This window comes from Zootoca vivipara, chromosome 2 (assembly GCF_965207765.1).
Source record: "Zootoca vivipara chromosome 2, rZooViv2.hap1.1, whole genome shotgun sequence".
Lineage (NCBI taxonomy): Eukaryota > Metazoa > Chordata > Lepidosauria > Squamata > Lacertidae > Zootoca > Zootoca vivipara.
This window is the reverse complement of record NC_142584.1, coordinates 107,616,741-107,633,567: the sequence shown is the minus strand read 5'-3', so window position 1 is coordinate 107,633,567 and position 16,827 is coordinate 107,616,741.

Below are 16,827 nucleotides of genomic sequence, written 5' to 3'. Positions count from 1 at the left end.
TCCTTTAGTATATTATATATTATAGTTCTCCCCAAAGGGCATATCCTCAGACAGGGGAGGCAACCTAATGCCCGGGGGCCAGATGCGGCTCAATCGCCTTCTCAATCCATCCCGAGGGGATGGTCCAGAAATCAGCTTGTTTTTACATGAGTAGAATGTGTCCTTTTATCTAAAATGCATCTCTGGGTTATTTGTGGGTCCTGCCTGGTGTTTTTACATGAGTAAAAAGCGTGTTTTTATTTAAAATGCATCTCTGGGTTATTTGTGGGGCATAGGAATTCCTTTGGTTCCCCCCCCCCCCAAAAAAATATACTCCAGCCCACCACATGGTCTGAGGGACGGTGGACCGGCCCACGGCTGAAAAAGGTTGCTGACCCCTGGCCTAAGAGATATGGACTAAAGGCTCAAGAGATCTCCATGGTTGTCCAGCCCATATTAGAGGATGTTATTAGCTAGGAGCTGTTCTTGCCTGATGGAGTAGAAACATGTTTGGTTTATGTCCACGCAGTGCTTTTTTCTATTTTTCTTAATAAAAAGTTTAGGGGTACTCTCATTTTCCTACTCATATTGAAATACTGCCCCCCGATGAGGCCAAACTTAAATTCACAAAATGTTTAGGGGTATGTGTACCCCTGATTCCCCCAGAAAAATGCACTGTGTGCACCCATTTGTACGTTTCTGAGCACAATTCAAAGTGTTGGTGCTGACCTTTAAAGCCCTAAATGACCTCGGTCCAGTATAGTGGACCGTCTGGATATGAATTTAATTCATTCCAGGGGTCTGTGCGCCACCCGAAAAATCCCTATCTAGAGATGCTGCTTCTGCGCATGTGCGGGCCGCGATAAAGCACTTCTGCGCATGTGTGAGTGGCAAAACCCAGAAAAATACTTCTAGGTTTGCCGCTTTCACAACCCGAAGTTTACGTAACTCGAGAGTAACATAACCTGGGGGTCTATTGTATACCTGAAGGAGCATCTCCACCCCCATCGTTTAGCCTGGACACTGAGGTCCAGTTCCGAGGGCCTTCTGGCAGTTCCCTCAGTGCGAGAAGTGAGATTACAGGGAACCAGGCAGAGGGCCTTCTCAGTGGTGGCGCCTGCCCTGTGCAACGCCCTCCCACCAGATGTCAAGGAAACAAACAACTACCTGACTTTTGGAAGACATCTCAAGGCAGCCCTGTTTAGGGAAGTTTTTTATTGTTTGATGTTTTAACGTATTTTTTATATTTTGTTGGAAGCCACCCAGAGTGGCTGGGGAAACCCAGCCAAATGGGCGGGGTATAAATATAGGATGATGATGATGATGCATGTGTATTAGTCTACAGTGAAGATGCACCAACACCCTACTCAGAGGTTTAATTTTTAGATGCTCTAGGGACAAGGCTGGCCAACCCATGAGACAAGGTGAAGCGATTGCCTTACTTAGGCAGCAAATCCAAAAGGGCAGCAGAAGATCCTAATGTAGATACTTATTCCCACCTTGTTCCTGATGTGGCTCCTCTCTAACCTCTTCTTCCCTGGAAGACAGTGGACACCACATTGTGGTTCACTTCAGGTGCCAAAATGTTGTGGGCTGGCCCTGCTCAGGGATGCAGCTATACTACATTCTGAAAGATTTTTGTGCCCACTGTGTGGATGGTGTATTCTATAGTTTTGGTCACTAGGTGGCACTGGACATCATTGTATTTGGGTATAACCCGGGAGATTCTTCTTCTGAATTTATTGATGAGACATAATAATTCTTGTCTAACTTCCAAACCGATGTGACTGCTAAGCTGATTTTTTAAAAAATATGTTTTCATCAAAAATTCACGAATATAAAACAGGGACAGTGTTGTTGTTTTCTTAAAAAAACAAGATAGAGGGAGTTAAAAATATTGGGATTGTCGATTATACTTTTGCTTAGTGCCATTACAGAAATCAGAGGGTCTCCCCCCACCCTGACGTGGATCTGCTGCTGGAATGCATTTTGGCCAATTCACCCTAACTTAGAGCCATGACTGTGGTCCTGTAGTAATGCTGTAATATAATAGGCTGGAGTGTATAATGGCTATTTGGAAGTATCGAACAGATTCTCCCTTTCCCATTGCCTTATTTTGTTTTCTTTTAATTACTCTTGTTATTAAAGTTTGCTACTTCCAATGGAAGGGGGGGGGAGAGGTCAAGAAAATCAATCTGTTTCCTGCTTTGAACCTGCAGCCTCAAGATAAGATAAACACAGCTTTAAAGCTAAAGGTAAAGGTACCCCTGACCATTAGGTCCAGTCACGGAGATACCAACACAGCTACCTACCTGTAACTATAGCCATAAAAAAAAATTTCTTCAGTAGCACCTTAAGGACCAACTAAGTTTTTATTTTGGTATGAGCTTTCGTGTGCATGCACACTTCTTCAGATACACTTGAAACAGAAGTGTCAGACCCCTATATATATACAGAGGGTGGTGGGGGTGGGTGGGAATGGGTGATGGGCTGATGGGAGTGGTAAACCTGTAGATGGCTGTTAACAACTGCTGATGACTGCAATTAGTCCTGGACCTGGGGGAAAAAAGCAAGGGCTGAGGCACTAAAGAAAGCTTGATCATGCATAATGAGATAAGAATCCAATGTCTTTGTTCATCCCAGGTGGTTCCATGGTTTTAAGCTTGGTAATGAGTTCCAATTCAGTAACTTCTCTTTCCAGTCTGTTCCTGAAATTTCTCTGTAATAAAATAGCTGCTTTGAGATCTTGTATAGAATGTCCTGGGAGATTGAAGTGTTCCCCTACTGGTTTCTCTGTCTTATGGTTCCTGATGTCAGATTTATGTCCATTTATCCTTTGGCATAGGATTTGGCCTGTTTGTCCAATATAGAGAGCTGAAGGGCACTGTTGGCATTTGATGGCATACATTATGTCAGAAGAATAGCAATTAAATAGTCCTGAGATGGTACGTTGGATGTTGTTGGGGCCAGTAATGATGTTGTCCGGGTGTATGTGGCAGCAAAGTTGGCATCTGGGTTTATTGCAGGCTCTGGTACCAGTGTCCATGTTAAGTCTGGTGGTTGTATTATTGTGGGTGAGGAGTTCTTTAAGATTGGGTGGCTTTTCTGTAGGCAATGAAAGGTCTTCCTCTCAGAGCTTGAGAAAGGGAGCTGTCATTGTCCAGGAGAGGCTGTAGATCTCTGATGATGCGTTGTACTGTTTTAACTTGGGAGCTGTATGTGATGACTAGTGGTGTGCTGTTATTTTCTTTTTTGGGTCTGTCTTGCAGCAGGTTCTCTCTAGGTATCAGTCTGGCTCTGTAGATCTGTTGTTTAACTTCATCAGGTGGATATTTTAGTTCTAAAAAGGTTTGCTGTAGATCTCTTAGGTGAGATTCTCTGTCTGTAGAGTTGGAACAGATGCGGTTGTAAAGTAGGGCCTGGCTGTATACGATGGATTGTTTGGTATGTTTGGAATGGTAGCTAGAAGCATGTAGATATGTTTGTCGGTCAGTTGGTTTTCTGTATAAGGTACATTTTTTGGACACTACTATAAAAATACAGGATGGGCGTATAGACACCACCTTATACAGAGGGAGAACAGGGGGAAGATTTGGGGAGTATAGAGCGGTAGAATTTGGAAGTAGTAGGAGGGAAAATAAGAATATTCGATAGGAGGAAAAGGAAAAAGGAAGTAGACAAAAATATCAACATTTATGGGGTCCATTTGGGTATGGGAGAAGTGGAGAAGTAAGCTTTTTCCTGACCTTTCTCCCCTTACCAAAATGTGGTGTTATGATAAAATGGCCCCGTTATGGGAGCTCATCCTGAAAGAGGTTAGGGTTAGATAAATTAAAGGAGATCTCAATTCAGGATATGGAGAAAAGTTGGGAAACAGAGGCTATGATGGAAGAAGAAAGTGGAATAAAATTAATTGGTTCCAGAAAAAACAAATTTCCTCCCTGTTGAAGAAAGAAGTTTAAAAATGTGGTAAAAGAATTATTACAAAATTGTACAAAGTGTTATTAAATATGGGGAAATCACCAAAAGAAAGTTTGAAAGAATATTGGAAGTTAGATATCCAGGAACAGATTTTAGATGAAGATTGGGAAAGAATCTTTCAGCAACTACCCTTTGTTGTGACCTCTAGGATAACCCAGGAACATGGTTGAAGCTGATACAAAAATGTTATTACACACCAGTAAGGTTGTATCATATTACAAAATCCGGAAGTAAGAATTGCTGGAGGAAATGTGGAGTGATGAGAACGTTCAGTCATATGTGGTGGGATTGTCCATTAGTTAATAAGTGTTTTAAGCAAAAATCTGCCCTTATTCCCTTATGGGGTACACAAGAACCCTTATTGGGTTCTTCATCGGTCGCAGAATATAACAGAGGCCAACCAGAGAAGTTTGAGAAGCAAAGCCTTTATTTTTGCTGTTGCAACAGGGTGCTTCCCCTCACACAGGAGAACAAGGAAGGAACCCAGAACAAAAGAGAACCTCCACTTTTATTAGTTTTCCCATCACCAAGAAACACCCCAAAATACATCATTCCAACATCACAGCTACATAATCAATTCCTCACAAAAAGAGAGGGTTCAAGGTAGAAATCTGAGCACCTTTGACACCTCTCCTAGTCCTCCTCTCACCCCTCCCAGGTGTGAATTCCTAAACACAAAGAGAAATTAACAGTTTCCTAAAAGTTGATCACTATCTTTTGTTCGGAGGAGTCTTCCATTGTGAATGAGATGGCTAGCAGTCTGGCACCATTGATGGGGAAATGTCCAGTTGGCAGAGACTCCGGTTTACAGGATTATGGCCAGTGGCGTAGCGTGGGTTGTCAGCAAGGCAAGTAATTTGTGCCCCCTTTGTTGTTGTTGTTGTTTAGTCGTTTAGTCGTGTCCGACTCTTCGTGACCCCATGGACCATAGCACGCCAGGCACTCCTGTCTTGCACTGCCTCCCGTAGTTTGGTCAAACTCATGTTCGTAGCTTCGAGAACACTGTCCAACCATCTTGTCCTCTGTCGTCCCCTTCTCCTAGTGCCCTTAATCTTTCCCAACATCAGGGTCTTTTCCAAGGATTCTTCTCTTCTCATGAGGTGGCCAAAGTATTGGAGCCTCAGCTTCACGATCTGTCCTTCCAGGGAGCACTCAGGGCTGATTTCCTTAAGAATTGATAGGTTTGATCTTCTAGCAGTCCATGGGACTCTCAAGAGTCTCCTCCAGCACCATAATTCAAAAGCATCAATTCTTCGGCGATCAGCCTTCTTTCTGGTCCAGCTCTCACTTCCATACATCACTACTGGGAAAACCATAGCTTTAACTATACGGACCTTTGTCGGCAAGGTGATGTCTCTGCTTTTTAAGATGCTGTCTAGGTTTGTCATTGCTTTTCTCCCAAGAAGCAGGCGTCTTTTAATTTCGTGACTGCTGTCACCATCTGCAGTGATCAAGGAGCCCAAGAAAGTAAAATCTCTCACTGCCTCCATTTCTTCCCCTTCTATTTGCCAGGAGGTGATGGGACCAGTGGCCATGATCTTGGTTTTTTTGATGTTGAGCTTCAGACCATATTTTGCGCTCTCCTCTTTCACCCTCATTAAAAGGTTCTTTAATTCCTCCTCACTTTCTGCCATCAAGGTTGTGTCATCTGCATATCTGAGGTTGTTGATATTTCTTCCGGCAATCTTAATTCCTGCTTGGGATTCATCTAGTCCAGCCTTTCGCATGATGAATTCTGCATATAAGTTAAATAAGCAGGGAGACAATATACAACCTTGTCGTACTCCTTTCCCAATTTTGAACCAATCAGTTGTTCCATATCCAGTTCTAACTGTAGCTTCTTGTCCCACATAGAGATTTCTCAGGAGACAGATGAGGTGATCAGGCACTCCCATTTCTTTAAGAACTTGCCATAGTTTGCTGTGGTCGACACAGTCAAAGGCTTTTGCATAGTCAATGAAGCAGAAGTAGATGTTTTTCTGGAACTCTCTAGCTTTCTCCATAATCCAGCGCATGTTTGCTATTTGGTCTCTGGTTCCTCTGCCCTTTCGAAATCCAGCTTGCACTTCTGGGAGTTCTCGGTCCACATACTGCCTAAGCCTGCCTTGTAGAATTTTAAGCATAACCTTGCTAGCGTGTGAAATGAGCGCAATTGTGCGGTAGTTGGAGCATTCTTTGGCACTGCCCTTCTTTGGAATTGGGATGTAGACTGATCTTCTCCAATCCTCTGGCCATTGCTGAGTTTTCCAAACTTGCTGGCATATTGGGTGTAGCACCTTAACAGCATCATCTTTTAAAATTTTAAATAGTTCAGCTGGAATATCATCACTTCCACTGGCTTTGTTATTAGCAGTGCTTTCTAAGGCCCATTTGACTTCACTCTCCAAGATGTCTGGCTCAAGGTCAGCAACCACACTACCTGGGGTGTACGAGACCTCCATATCTTTCTGGTATAATTCCTCTGTGTATTCTTGCCACCTCTTCTTGATGTCTTCTGCTTCTGTTAGGTCCTTACCACTTTTGTCCTTGATTATGGTAATCTTTGTACGAAATGTTCCTTTCATATCTCCAATTTTCTTGAACAGATCTCTGGTTTCCCCCATTCTATTGTTTTCCTCTATTTCTTTGCATTGCTCATTTAAGAAGACCCTCTTATCTCTCCTTGCTGTTTTTTGGAAATCTGCATTCAGTTTCCTGTATCTTTCCCTATCTCCCTTGCATTTTGCTTGCCTCCTCTCCTCCGCTATTCGTAAGGCCTCGTTGGACAGCCATTTTGCCTTCTTGCATTTCCTTTTCCTTGGGATGGTTTTCGTTGCTGCCTCCTGTATAATGTTACGAGCCTCCATCCATAGTTCTTCAGGCACTCTGTCCACCAAATCTAAATCCTTAAACCTGTTCCTCACTTCCACTGTGTATTCATAAGGGATTTGATTCAGATTGTATCTTACTGGCCCAGTGGTTTTTCCTACTTTCTTCAGTTTAAGCTGGAATTTTGCTATAAGAAGCTGATGATCTGAGTTACAGTCAGCTCCAGGTCTTGTTTTTGCTGACTGTATAGAGCTTCTCCATCTTTGGCTGCAGAGAATATAATCAATCTGATTTCGATGCTGCCCATTTGGTGATATCCATGTGTAGAGTCGTCTCTTGTGTTGTTGGAAGAGAGTGTTTGTGATGACCAGCTTGTTCTCTTGACAGAACTCTATTAGCCTTTGCCCTGCTTCATTTTGAACTCCAAGGCCAAACTTGCCAGTTGTTCCTTTTATCTCTTGATTCCCTACTTTAGCATTCCAATCCCCTGTAATGAGAAGAACATCCTTCTTTGGTGTCATTTCTAGAAGGTGTTGTAGGTCTTCATAGAATTGGTCAATTTCACTTTCTTCAGCACCGGTAGTTGGTGCATAAACTTGGATTACTGTGATGTTAAAAGGTCTGCCTTGGATTCGTATCAAGATCATTCTGTCATTTTTGGGATTGCATCCTATTACAGCTTTTGCCACTCTTTTGTTGACTATGAGGGCCACTCCATTTCTTCTACAGGATTCTTGCCCACAGTAGTAGATATGATAGTCACCCGAACTGAATTCACCCATTCCCTTCCATTTTAGTTCACTGATGCCCAGGATGTCGATATTTATTCTTGTCATCTCATTTTTGACCACATCCAGCTTACCTCTATTCATGGTTCTTACATTCCAGGTTCCTATGCAATATTTTTCTTTACAGCATCGGACTTTCCTTTCGCTTCCAGGCATATCCGCAACTGAGCGTCCTTTCGGCTTTGGCCCAGCCGCTTCATCAGCTCTGAATCTACTTGTACTTGTCCTCCGCTCTTCCTCAGTAGCATGTTGGACGCCTTCCGACCTGAGGGGCTCATCTTCCAGCGTCATAACTTTTATATGCCTGTTGTCTTTGTCCATGGAGTTTTCTTGGCAGGGATACTGGAGTGGCTTGCCAGTTCCTTCTCCAGGTGGATCACGTTTAGTCAAAACTCTCCACTATGACCTGTCCATCTTGGGTGGCCCTGCATGGCATAGCTCATAGCTTCTCTGAGTTATTCAAGCCCCTTCGCCACGACAAGGCATTGATCCATGAAGGGGAATTTGTGCCCCCTAACCTGTGGATTTTAGCACTCGAGTCTCTTCCACTAGATTAGTTAAATAAACCCTTACCCCCTAAGCACATGTATTGTTTGTTATGAAAATACTGATGTAATTAAAGTAAAATGCATCTAAATACAAGTTTATTTTCAAACACTTTATTGAGTGATGAGTTTCGTGACTCAGTTCAACCATGAGTGACCAACCAATGGTCAGGGCCGGTGCTAGGGTTTTTTGCGCCCTAGGCGAGATCACCTTCTGGCGCCCCCCCCCCCCCGGCCAATCATATTTCCAACACAGATGTTTGAACACAAAATGAAAAGCACAGAGTTTGGAATTGTTAATTTATTTTTTAACAATTGTGAAAACAAGTCATAAAACAATTTCTGATTTATTTTCTCAAACAGAACACAGTTTTAGCAGCATACATTATAATTAATAATAATAATGGCTTAAAATATAGGAATATGTAACTTGGAAATGTCTCTCTTTTCCACCCTCCTGAGGGGAGGAAAAACTTCATTCAAATGTGTCCTGAATTGAGAGACAGTATGTCAGTTATGACTAATAATAATAATAATAATGGTGGCTAATAAATATAGTATATAAAATAGAAGCCTGTTTCCCCCTCTCATGTGATGAGTTTCCTTCAAATGTACCCTAAATACACAGCATGTATGTGTCTGTTATAATTATTACTACAGATGCACACAAGAGCAGCTAATAAATAGGAATATATTAAATAGAAACCTATCTTCCCCCTCCTGAGGGGAGTAAAGCTTCCTTCAATCATGTATTGAACTGGGAGACAGCATGTATGTGTGTCTGGTGTGATTATTATTAGACACACACATTACTAATAATGTTCATATAGAAATATTTATACTTTGTTTTCCCCCAAGGGAAGCTTCCTTTAAATGTATCCTAAATAGGGAGGCAGTGTATATAAAGAAAAGCTATTTTTTTAAAAAATCCTAAAATGCAATTATTTGTGAGGGGTGGCATTACATTGGCCGCATACTATGTACTGTTGTTCTGAATAAAAATAGGCACAGGGAAACCTGCAAAGGGGGTGGCTTTACATTCGCCACATACTTTATACATACTGTATATACGCGAGTATAAGCCGACCCGAATATAAGCCGAGGCACCTAATTTTACCTCAAAAAACTGGGAAAACTTACTGACCTGAGTGCAGCTACTGGTACTGTCAGTGTCAACTTTGGGTATTTTCACACCTGGGGTTTTTCTTACTTTTAATTGTTTTATAGCCTGCTTTTCAGCTTCAAAACAAGCTCCTCAATGTGAGAAACAAAAAAGTTAAGAACTACCGTACTTATATAAAAAATAAATTACCGTAAAACAAAAATCATAAACAAAATATTTTAGAGAAGCAAATCTATACATGCACTGGTAGTCGTTAAAGTACCACAAGACTGTGGCTTTCATGAACCATTTCATCAGCTGCATGGCAAGCTGTTATGAGAGGAGAGGCAGATATTTGCTATTACAAATTCAGGCTGGAAAGACTAGCAATGCAAGATGTACGGTAAGTGTTACTTTGCAGGGCACAACTTCAATTCAAGATCCACATTTTTTAAAAAAGTTATCTGAGTGAGCTCTGAATTCCTGCATTGCAGGGGGTTGGACTAGATGTCTTCAGGGTCCCTTCCAACTCTATGATTCTATAGTCGTGCCATCTATGATTCTGTGTCATTGACTGAACCTGGGACTTTCTGTGTACAAAGCATGTGTTCTACCACTGAGTTGTGAACCTCCCCCCTTTTATTTTTAAAATCCTGTTGTATTAATACTGTCACAGCTGTGTAAAGCAGCCTTTGTCAACCTGGTGCCCCCCAAGAGACTTTGAATCAGCACCAACCAGCAAGAGATTTATTGTATTGAAGTATGTATTGAAGGGGGAGAGAGCTGATATTGCAGCTATAGAACAGAAGCAAGCAAAAAAGGGGGGTGAATGAAAAAACAGTGCTCAAGAATGTGAAGGGTAGGTTTATATTGTAGCAGAGCAGAAAGAAGAACTTATTCAAGCTCCAGTTCTGACATGCAAGGAAAGACAAGCAAAGTCTCTCTCTCTCTCTCTCTCTCTCTCTCTCTCTCTCTCTCTCTGTGTGTGTGTGTGTGTGTGTGTGTGTGTGTGTGTGTGTGTGTGTGTGGCAAAGGGGGGGCAGAGAGAAGAAGGATGCAATGAGGATGGGGGGGAATAGAAGAAAAGGAGGACCAGTTTGAGAGGGAAACACCGTGATGGGGGGGGAGTGAGGCGAAAACTGAAAATCCTAAAAGGAATTTGGGGGGAGGAGGAGTGTGGGGAAAGAGAGAGAGAGAGAAGCATGGGGAAAGGGGTGGAAAGAGAAAATAAAAGAGAAAAGTCACTATCAGGTTTGGATTGGAAAACAGCCTTGCATCCTGTGGAATACACTTCAAATGGTAGATCTTGTTAAAGGAAACCACTTTTTTATCATTCAAACAAAAGGTCAAAATAATTGTTATTTCCTCCGTCCTGTCATCAAAAGGGGGCAGTGAAAAGGACCTTATACATTTTATGAATGAGTAACAGGTGGGACTCTAAGACTGAGGAAACCCCTTTTTCAGCTCCGGACTTCAAAGGCGCTATGGGTTTACACTTTCAATTGACACTCTCAATTGGGGGAGATCAGATAAGACAATAGGTGTGCATTCCAAACCCGCTGATGTTACAATGGACTGATCAACGAAAAGCAGCCAGCAAGGAGGCTTTCCTTTAACAATTAATATAAAATTGAGATTTTAACCGATTCACAAAATTCCAGTGCCAGCTCCCCTCTGCTACACAGGACTCATAAATAAAGCGAACCAAGAGCACTCGACCACCCTCCTACCCCTCTTTCCCCCCTAGGAATGAGACGAGCCCCCACCCCTTACACACCTCTCCCGCTCGTCCCCACCTCCGCCTCCCGAGCAGGAGAGGTGGCAGCAGCAGCAGCAGCAACACCATTTCAGCGGCTCCTCAAAAGCTGCCCTTTCTCGCAGCCGCGCCCGCCTCTCTCTTTCCCAGCAAGCGTCTCTCTTTAACCCCATCAGGGCTGGGCTGTCCGTGCCTCCGCCACCCAACTCTTCCAGCCTCGGCAAGTCCACCATTTTGGAGCCGGCGATGCTGCGCCCGGTGCTGCTGCCCCCCGGCACCCCCCACGCTACGCCACTGCATAGGTGCCAACTCCCAGATTCAAAAATCCGGGATTGGCAGCTGCGCGGCAGCGGAAGTCGCGCTGCGGCCATTTTGTAACTGAGCGGAGCGGCACTGGAAGTCGCTTCTACACATGCTCTGCCCAGTTCCAAAATGGCCGCAGTGCCAGAAATCACTTCTGCGCATGTCCAGAGACTCCAGACATGCGCAGAAGGTGCCTTCCTCAGCCGGTAAGTAATCCGGGGAAAAACAAAAAAATCCAGGTTTCCAGCAGGGAACGGCTGGAAAAAAAGGGGTTTCCCGGGGAATACAGGAGACTTGGCAGCTATGCAAATTGCCTTTAAAAAATGAGTATAATGCCAGAAGTCCCACAGGGTACATAAATAGCCAACAGTTCTGTCTGCAACCAGAAAGCCATGAATGCAAACTGGGTTCACAAGGGGAGGGTTCACAATATGCAAGTGGCAACTAAGTCCATCCACATAGAATGAGTTGGAATGGACTTTGAAGGTCACTTGGTCAGTGGTGGAGGAAGAGGGTGCGGTGAGTACGGTCCGCCCCGGGTGTCATCACTGAGGGGGGGGTGACAAAATGTCAAAAATATTAGTTTGAATTATTATTATTATTTTTAAAAATTGGGCTCACAAAACTTTTTAGTTCAGTCAACAAACACAACAAAACCTAGCTGGCACTGGGTGCCACACTGCGGGGGCCGGCACTTACTGCGGAGCCTGCAGCGTACCCAAGCCACGTGTCTCTCCTGGGAGTGACATGGCTGGCTTGAGTGCCTGCAGGCTCAGTGCTGCCTAAAATGGCAGTGTGGCACTTACGTCTGCCCACTGCCTTTTTCTCAGCTGCCCTACAACTGAGGGGGAGGCTGCAGAGAGGCTCCACACAGCGTGCCCTGCCTCCATGGGCAGCTCGCTCTGCCCCTGGCTGCAGGATGCCCGCACTGCACCAGGCACCTGAACGGCTAGCTATGCCACTGCACCTGGTTCAAGCCCACCTTAGGGCAGAATAGCCAAAGTGAAGCATCCCGTCTTACTCCTCCTGCACTTCTCCCACACAGGGCTTCTTATAGCCCTGAAACAAAAACCTTGTATAGTAGATTCCCATAGTGGGGAATCGGCAAAAGAGCTGGCAAAGAGTTTCTCACTTTTGAGCACTTTTTAAGCTTATGCTGCACGAAGAACGCCTTACTTAAGCATCTTTCATGTTTGTGACACAGGAAAGAGTCAAGTGTTCTACCGCTCAGATTATGGCGAATTAGCTACTAGCTGTGATGACTATGCTCTGTCTCCACAGTCAGAGGAAATACTGCTTCTGAGCACCACTAGCTAGAAACTGCAGGAGGGAGAAATACTCTAGTGCTCGGCCTCTGCTTGCCAGTTCCCTACAGGCATCTGGTTGGACCAGATGAGTCATTGGCCTGATTTAGCAGGCTCACCTTATGTTCTTATGATCATAGTGTTGTAATACTGAAAATCATGAGAACTTTAAATGCAGGGCGAAGGCACTGAGAAGAGGCTAGCCTTAACAGTTTAAGGGGAAGTATTAAGAACCTCTGTTGCAATCAGTATTTCCCCAAAAAACACTTCGTGCAATTGGATTCTCAGCACACCCTGCTCACATGAAACTCCTTCAACTTTCCCACTATTAAATATTAATATTATTATTAATATTAATAATAGTTAATAATTAATAGTATTAATAATAGTTAAATTTGCATACCACCCTTCATCCAAAGTCACAGGGCAGCTCACCAGATAAAAAAAATGAGAACACCAAATACATAATAAAGCAGAAACCAATACCAACCCCCAACACATTTAGAAAGCCATAGAAAGTTCAATAAGCCCAAGGCCTGGTTGGAGGGAAACGTTTGCCTGGCGCCAAAAGATCTGTAATGAAGGGTCTTAGAGGATGAGCGCATGGTAGCCTTCAGTACCTACAGCTCCTGCCATCATATTCTCCAAATGCATTTCCTGAAAAGGGGTGGGTGGGGTGGGGTCCAGATTACCCCGCCATGCACTGGAATGAGGTAGTCCTGCCCCCCAGCTGCCAATGGGACTTGAGGCCAGATACACACCCGCCAACATTGTTGTTGTTTAGTCATTTAGTTGTGTCCGACTCTTCGTGACCCCATGGACCATAGCACGCCAGGCACTCCTGTCTTCCACTGCCTCCCGCAGTTTGGTCAAACTCATGTTTGTAGCTTCAAGAACACTGTCCAGCCATCTCATTCCTTTGTCATTCCCTTCTCCTTGTGCCCTCCATCTTTCCCAACAACAGGGTCTTTTCCAGGGAGTCTTCTCTTCTCATGAGGTGGCCAAAGTATTGGCGCCTCAGCTTCAGGATCTGTTCTTCCAGTGAGCACTCAGGGCTGATTTCCTTCAGAATGGATAGGTTTGATCTTCTTGCAGTCCATGGGACTCTCAAGAGTCTCCTCCAGCACCATAATTCAAAAGCATCAATTCTCCGGCGATCAGCCTTCTTTATGGTCCAGCTCTCACTTCAGATTACCCCGCCATGCACTGGAATGAGGTAGTCCTGCCCCCCAGCTGCCAATGGGACTTGAGGCCAAATACACACCCTCCAACATAGCCCAGATGAAAACAGAGACACTTCTCACTTCCCACCCCACAACTAATCCTATCATAAGATGGTATGTGTTTTTGTTCTTGTTTACCACTGAAGGCAGGGAATGGAAAAGGGAGGGGCTTCCTCTTTGTCCCCTTTGTCCCACAGCTGCAACTTCCTCCCCTGCCTGTGCTGATGGTGAGGTCTTGGGTCTTGCCCAGACTGTAAAACCTCCTTTTGAGAAACTTGGAGGCGGAGAGGGAGGGACAGAAAACATCTCAAGGGCCTTCTGGAAACGAAACTTAAGAAACTTGAAAACGAAATTTCCTATCATAAGAAGGGGGAGGGCTGCCACCTCCACTGTCTCCAGCAGGACACAGCACATCCTCCAACCATCCTGAGAAAACCCCTCACTCCTGATTTTATCCTATTTTGTTCCTTGGTAGACTTACAAAAAAGAAAAGCACACGCCAAGAAATACATTTTAGAAAGGGGCAAGATTAGACGTGGATGCACAAAGCATTTTTTTTAAAAAAAACCAAGACCTCTTTCTTCTCTCCCAGTCCCTTGCCTGCCCCTCAGAGGTGGCGCATCATGTGGGGCTGGGCCTCAGTGGTGGCAGCCTCTCCCCAACAGAGGAGGCCAGCAGCAGTTGCCATGGAAGAGGCCGGAGAGAGGCAACCTTGCCACCTGCCCTTGGGAGAAGCACCGGCTCATCCTCCTCCCTGAGCTCAGTGGTGGCAACACTGGTGGGAGAAATAGGGACATTCCGGGATCAAAGCAGAAGCCAGGGTGGCTTTCGTAATTTCAGGACTGTGCCTGGAATATTGGGACTCTGGGAGGTATGCTGATACCCTGTCAGCTGCCTTTATCCGCAGTCATTTTTCTGAAAACCCCCACAAACTAATAGTATGTTTGTCATTAAGGCTGCAAAAATAGCCAGCTGAAGGGAGGGAGTGTATACAAAAAGGTCAAATGGGGAATTGCTAATGCTGAGGCATTCGTCTTTAGTTTCGCTTCTTTAGATTTACTTTCTTATTTCAGAATGAAGTCCTTCTGCCTTACTTCTGCTTTTATTCTTGGATACCAATGAAGTAAATCAGTGTGGGTATGTGGGTGCGTGCATTAAATAAGATTTAAGCTAGAAAGATTAGTACCTATTCTTTCTGCTTGGCCACTCAACTTCCCCCTCATGGGCTAGTCAAGGGTTCAGCTCAGTTCCCCTCAGAAGGATGGGGCTGATTGTAGAGGAGAGGAAGGAAGGCAACCTCATGCTACAGATGGACAGGAGGAATCCACTCCAGGGGATTGAGTCCGGACTTAGGGGGTTGAAGGCCCTGTTTGGGGAGGAGGGATCGAGGGAGGGTGCCTTCAAGGGAGCTATCCCCCAGTCTGCCACTTCACCCACAGAGGAGCAAGGCAGCTGGGACCCATGGACAACTGACGTTCAGGTGATGCTAAGCCAGGTGCAGTCCCAGGCGGAACCCAGGGCTACAAATGTGTTTGACGTGTCAGTGGTCAATGCATCCTGCACTGCACATTACTTACTGCAGCTAGTTGTCTTCTTCTTCTGTTTTTAGCATATGCGCCACTGGGGTGCAAAGATCTGCCCAGCACCCCCAAATTTAGTTTAGCCCCAAAATCTTCCTCCTGAAGCCAGATTTAATGTATTGCCATCTGCCTTATTGCAGGGAAGATTCCCAGGTAAACCATATGCAGAACGAGTCTGCCCCTGCGGCCTGCCGGAGGTAGAATCTACCTCTCACGTTTTATTACGCTGCCATTTTTATAATGACATTCTGCAGCCACCCAGCAGAAGAGAGGCAAAAGAAAAAGGGACTTGTCCAAAACTCCTCATAAATGTCAGCACAAAAAATAATAAAAAATGTCAGCACAAAAAAGAGAGTTAACTGATAAACTAAATAAAGCACAAAAAAGTTAATTGTCAAACTAAATAAAGCACAAAAAAGAGAGTTAATTGACAAACTAAATAAAGAGCCCATAAAGCAAGCAATAAAACTATTACAAACACAATATTCAATGAATATCAATCAAGAAATAGAGTGGGGGGGGGAGAAACAAAAGCATTTTGAATATGCAAACAAACAAGGGAAATTGTTAGTATGGCAGTTAAATAAAAAATAGCAAAAAACATTATAAACAACCCGAAGGAAATTAGGAAGGTCTTTGTTAAATATTTCAAACAATTATATAGGAAAGGAGGGGGGAAAGGCAAAGAGATATCTGAAGGCCAATAATCTGCTGAAGATAACAGAAGAGAAATTACCAATGTTAAATGCCCATATAACAACACAGGAAATATTAGATGCAATTAAGCTGGAAAAAACAGGGAAATCGCCAGGACCGGATGAATTATCAGCAAAATACAGGGAACCAGGCAGAGGGCTTTCTCGATAGTGGCACCCGCCCTGTGGAACGCCCTCCCACCAGATGTCAAAGAGATAACTACCAGACTTTTAGAAGACATCTGAAGGCAGCCCTGTTCAGGGAAGCTTTATAATGTTTAATAGATTATTGTATTTTAATGTCTGTTGGAGGTTGCCCAGAGTGGCTGAGGAAACCCAGCCAGATGGGCAGGGTACAAATAAATTATTATTATTATTATTTATTTCTATTTCTCTTGGTCCTCGCAATCCTTCATTTCCTCTTTCTTTCTTTCGTTCGTTCGTTCTTTCTTTCGTTCTTTCTTTCGTTCTTCAATTCTTTCTATGTTATCCTACCCCCCCCCCAAAAAAAATTCTCTTCCATGTCACTGGTAATCCACAACAAAGAGGCAGAAGAAAGGAGGAAAGGTGATATGAAATAGAGACACAGCTGGTGTGGGAAGTTTTGGAAGCTCTCCCCAACCCCACCACTTCTCTAATTAAAATTACACATTTTCCAGCAACAATAACATTTATTGGGGCATTGTCAAAGGAACAATCAGGAGCTTAAGGTGGAGTCCTGATTATTGTCTTCCTGGGGCAAGGCATGCTCCCATCGTGCCCA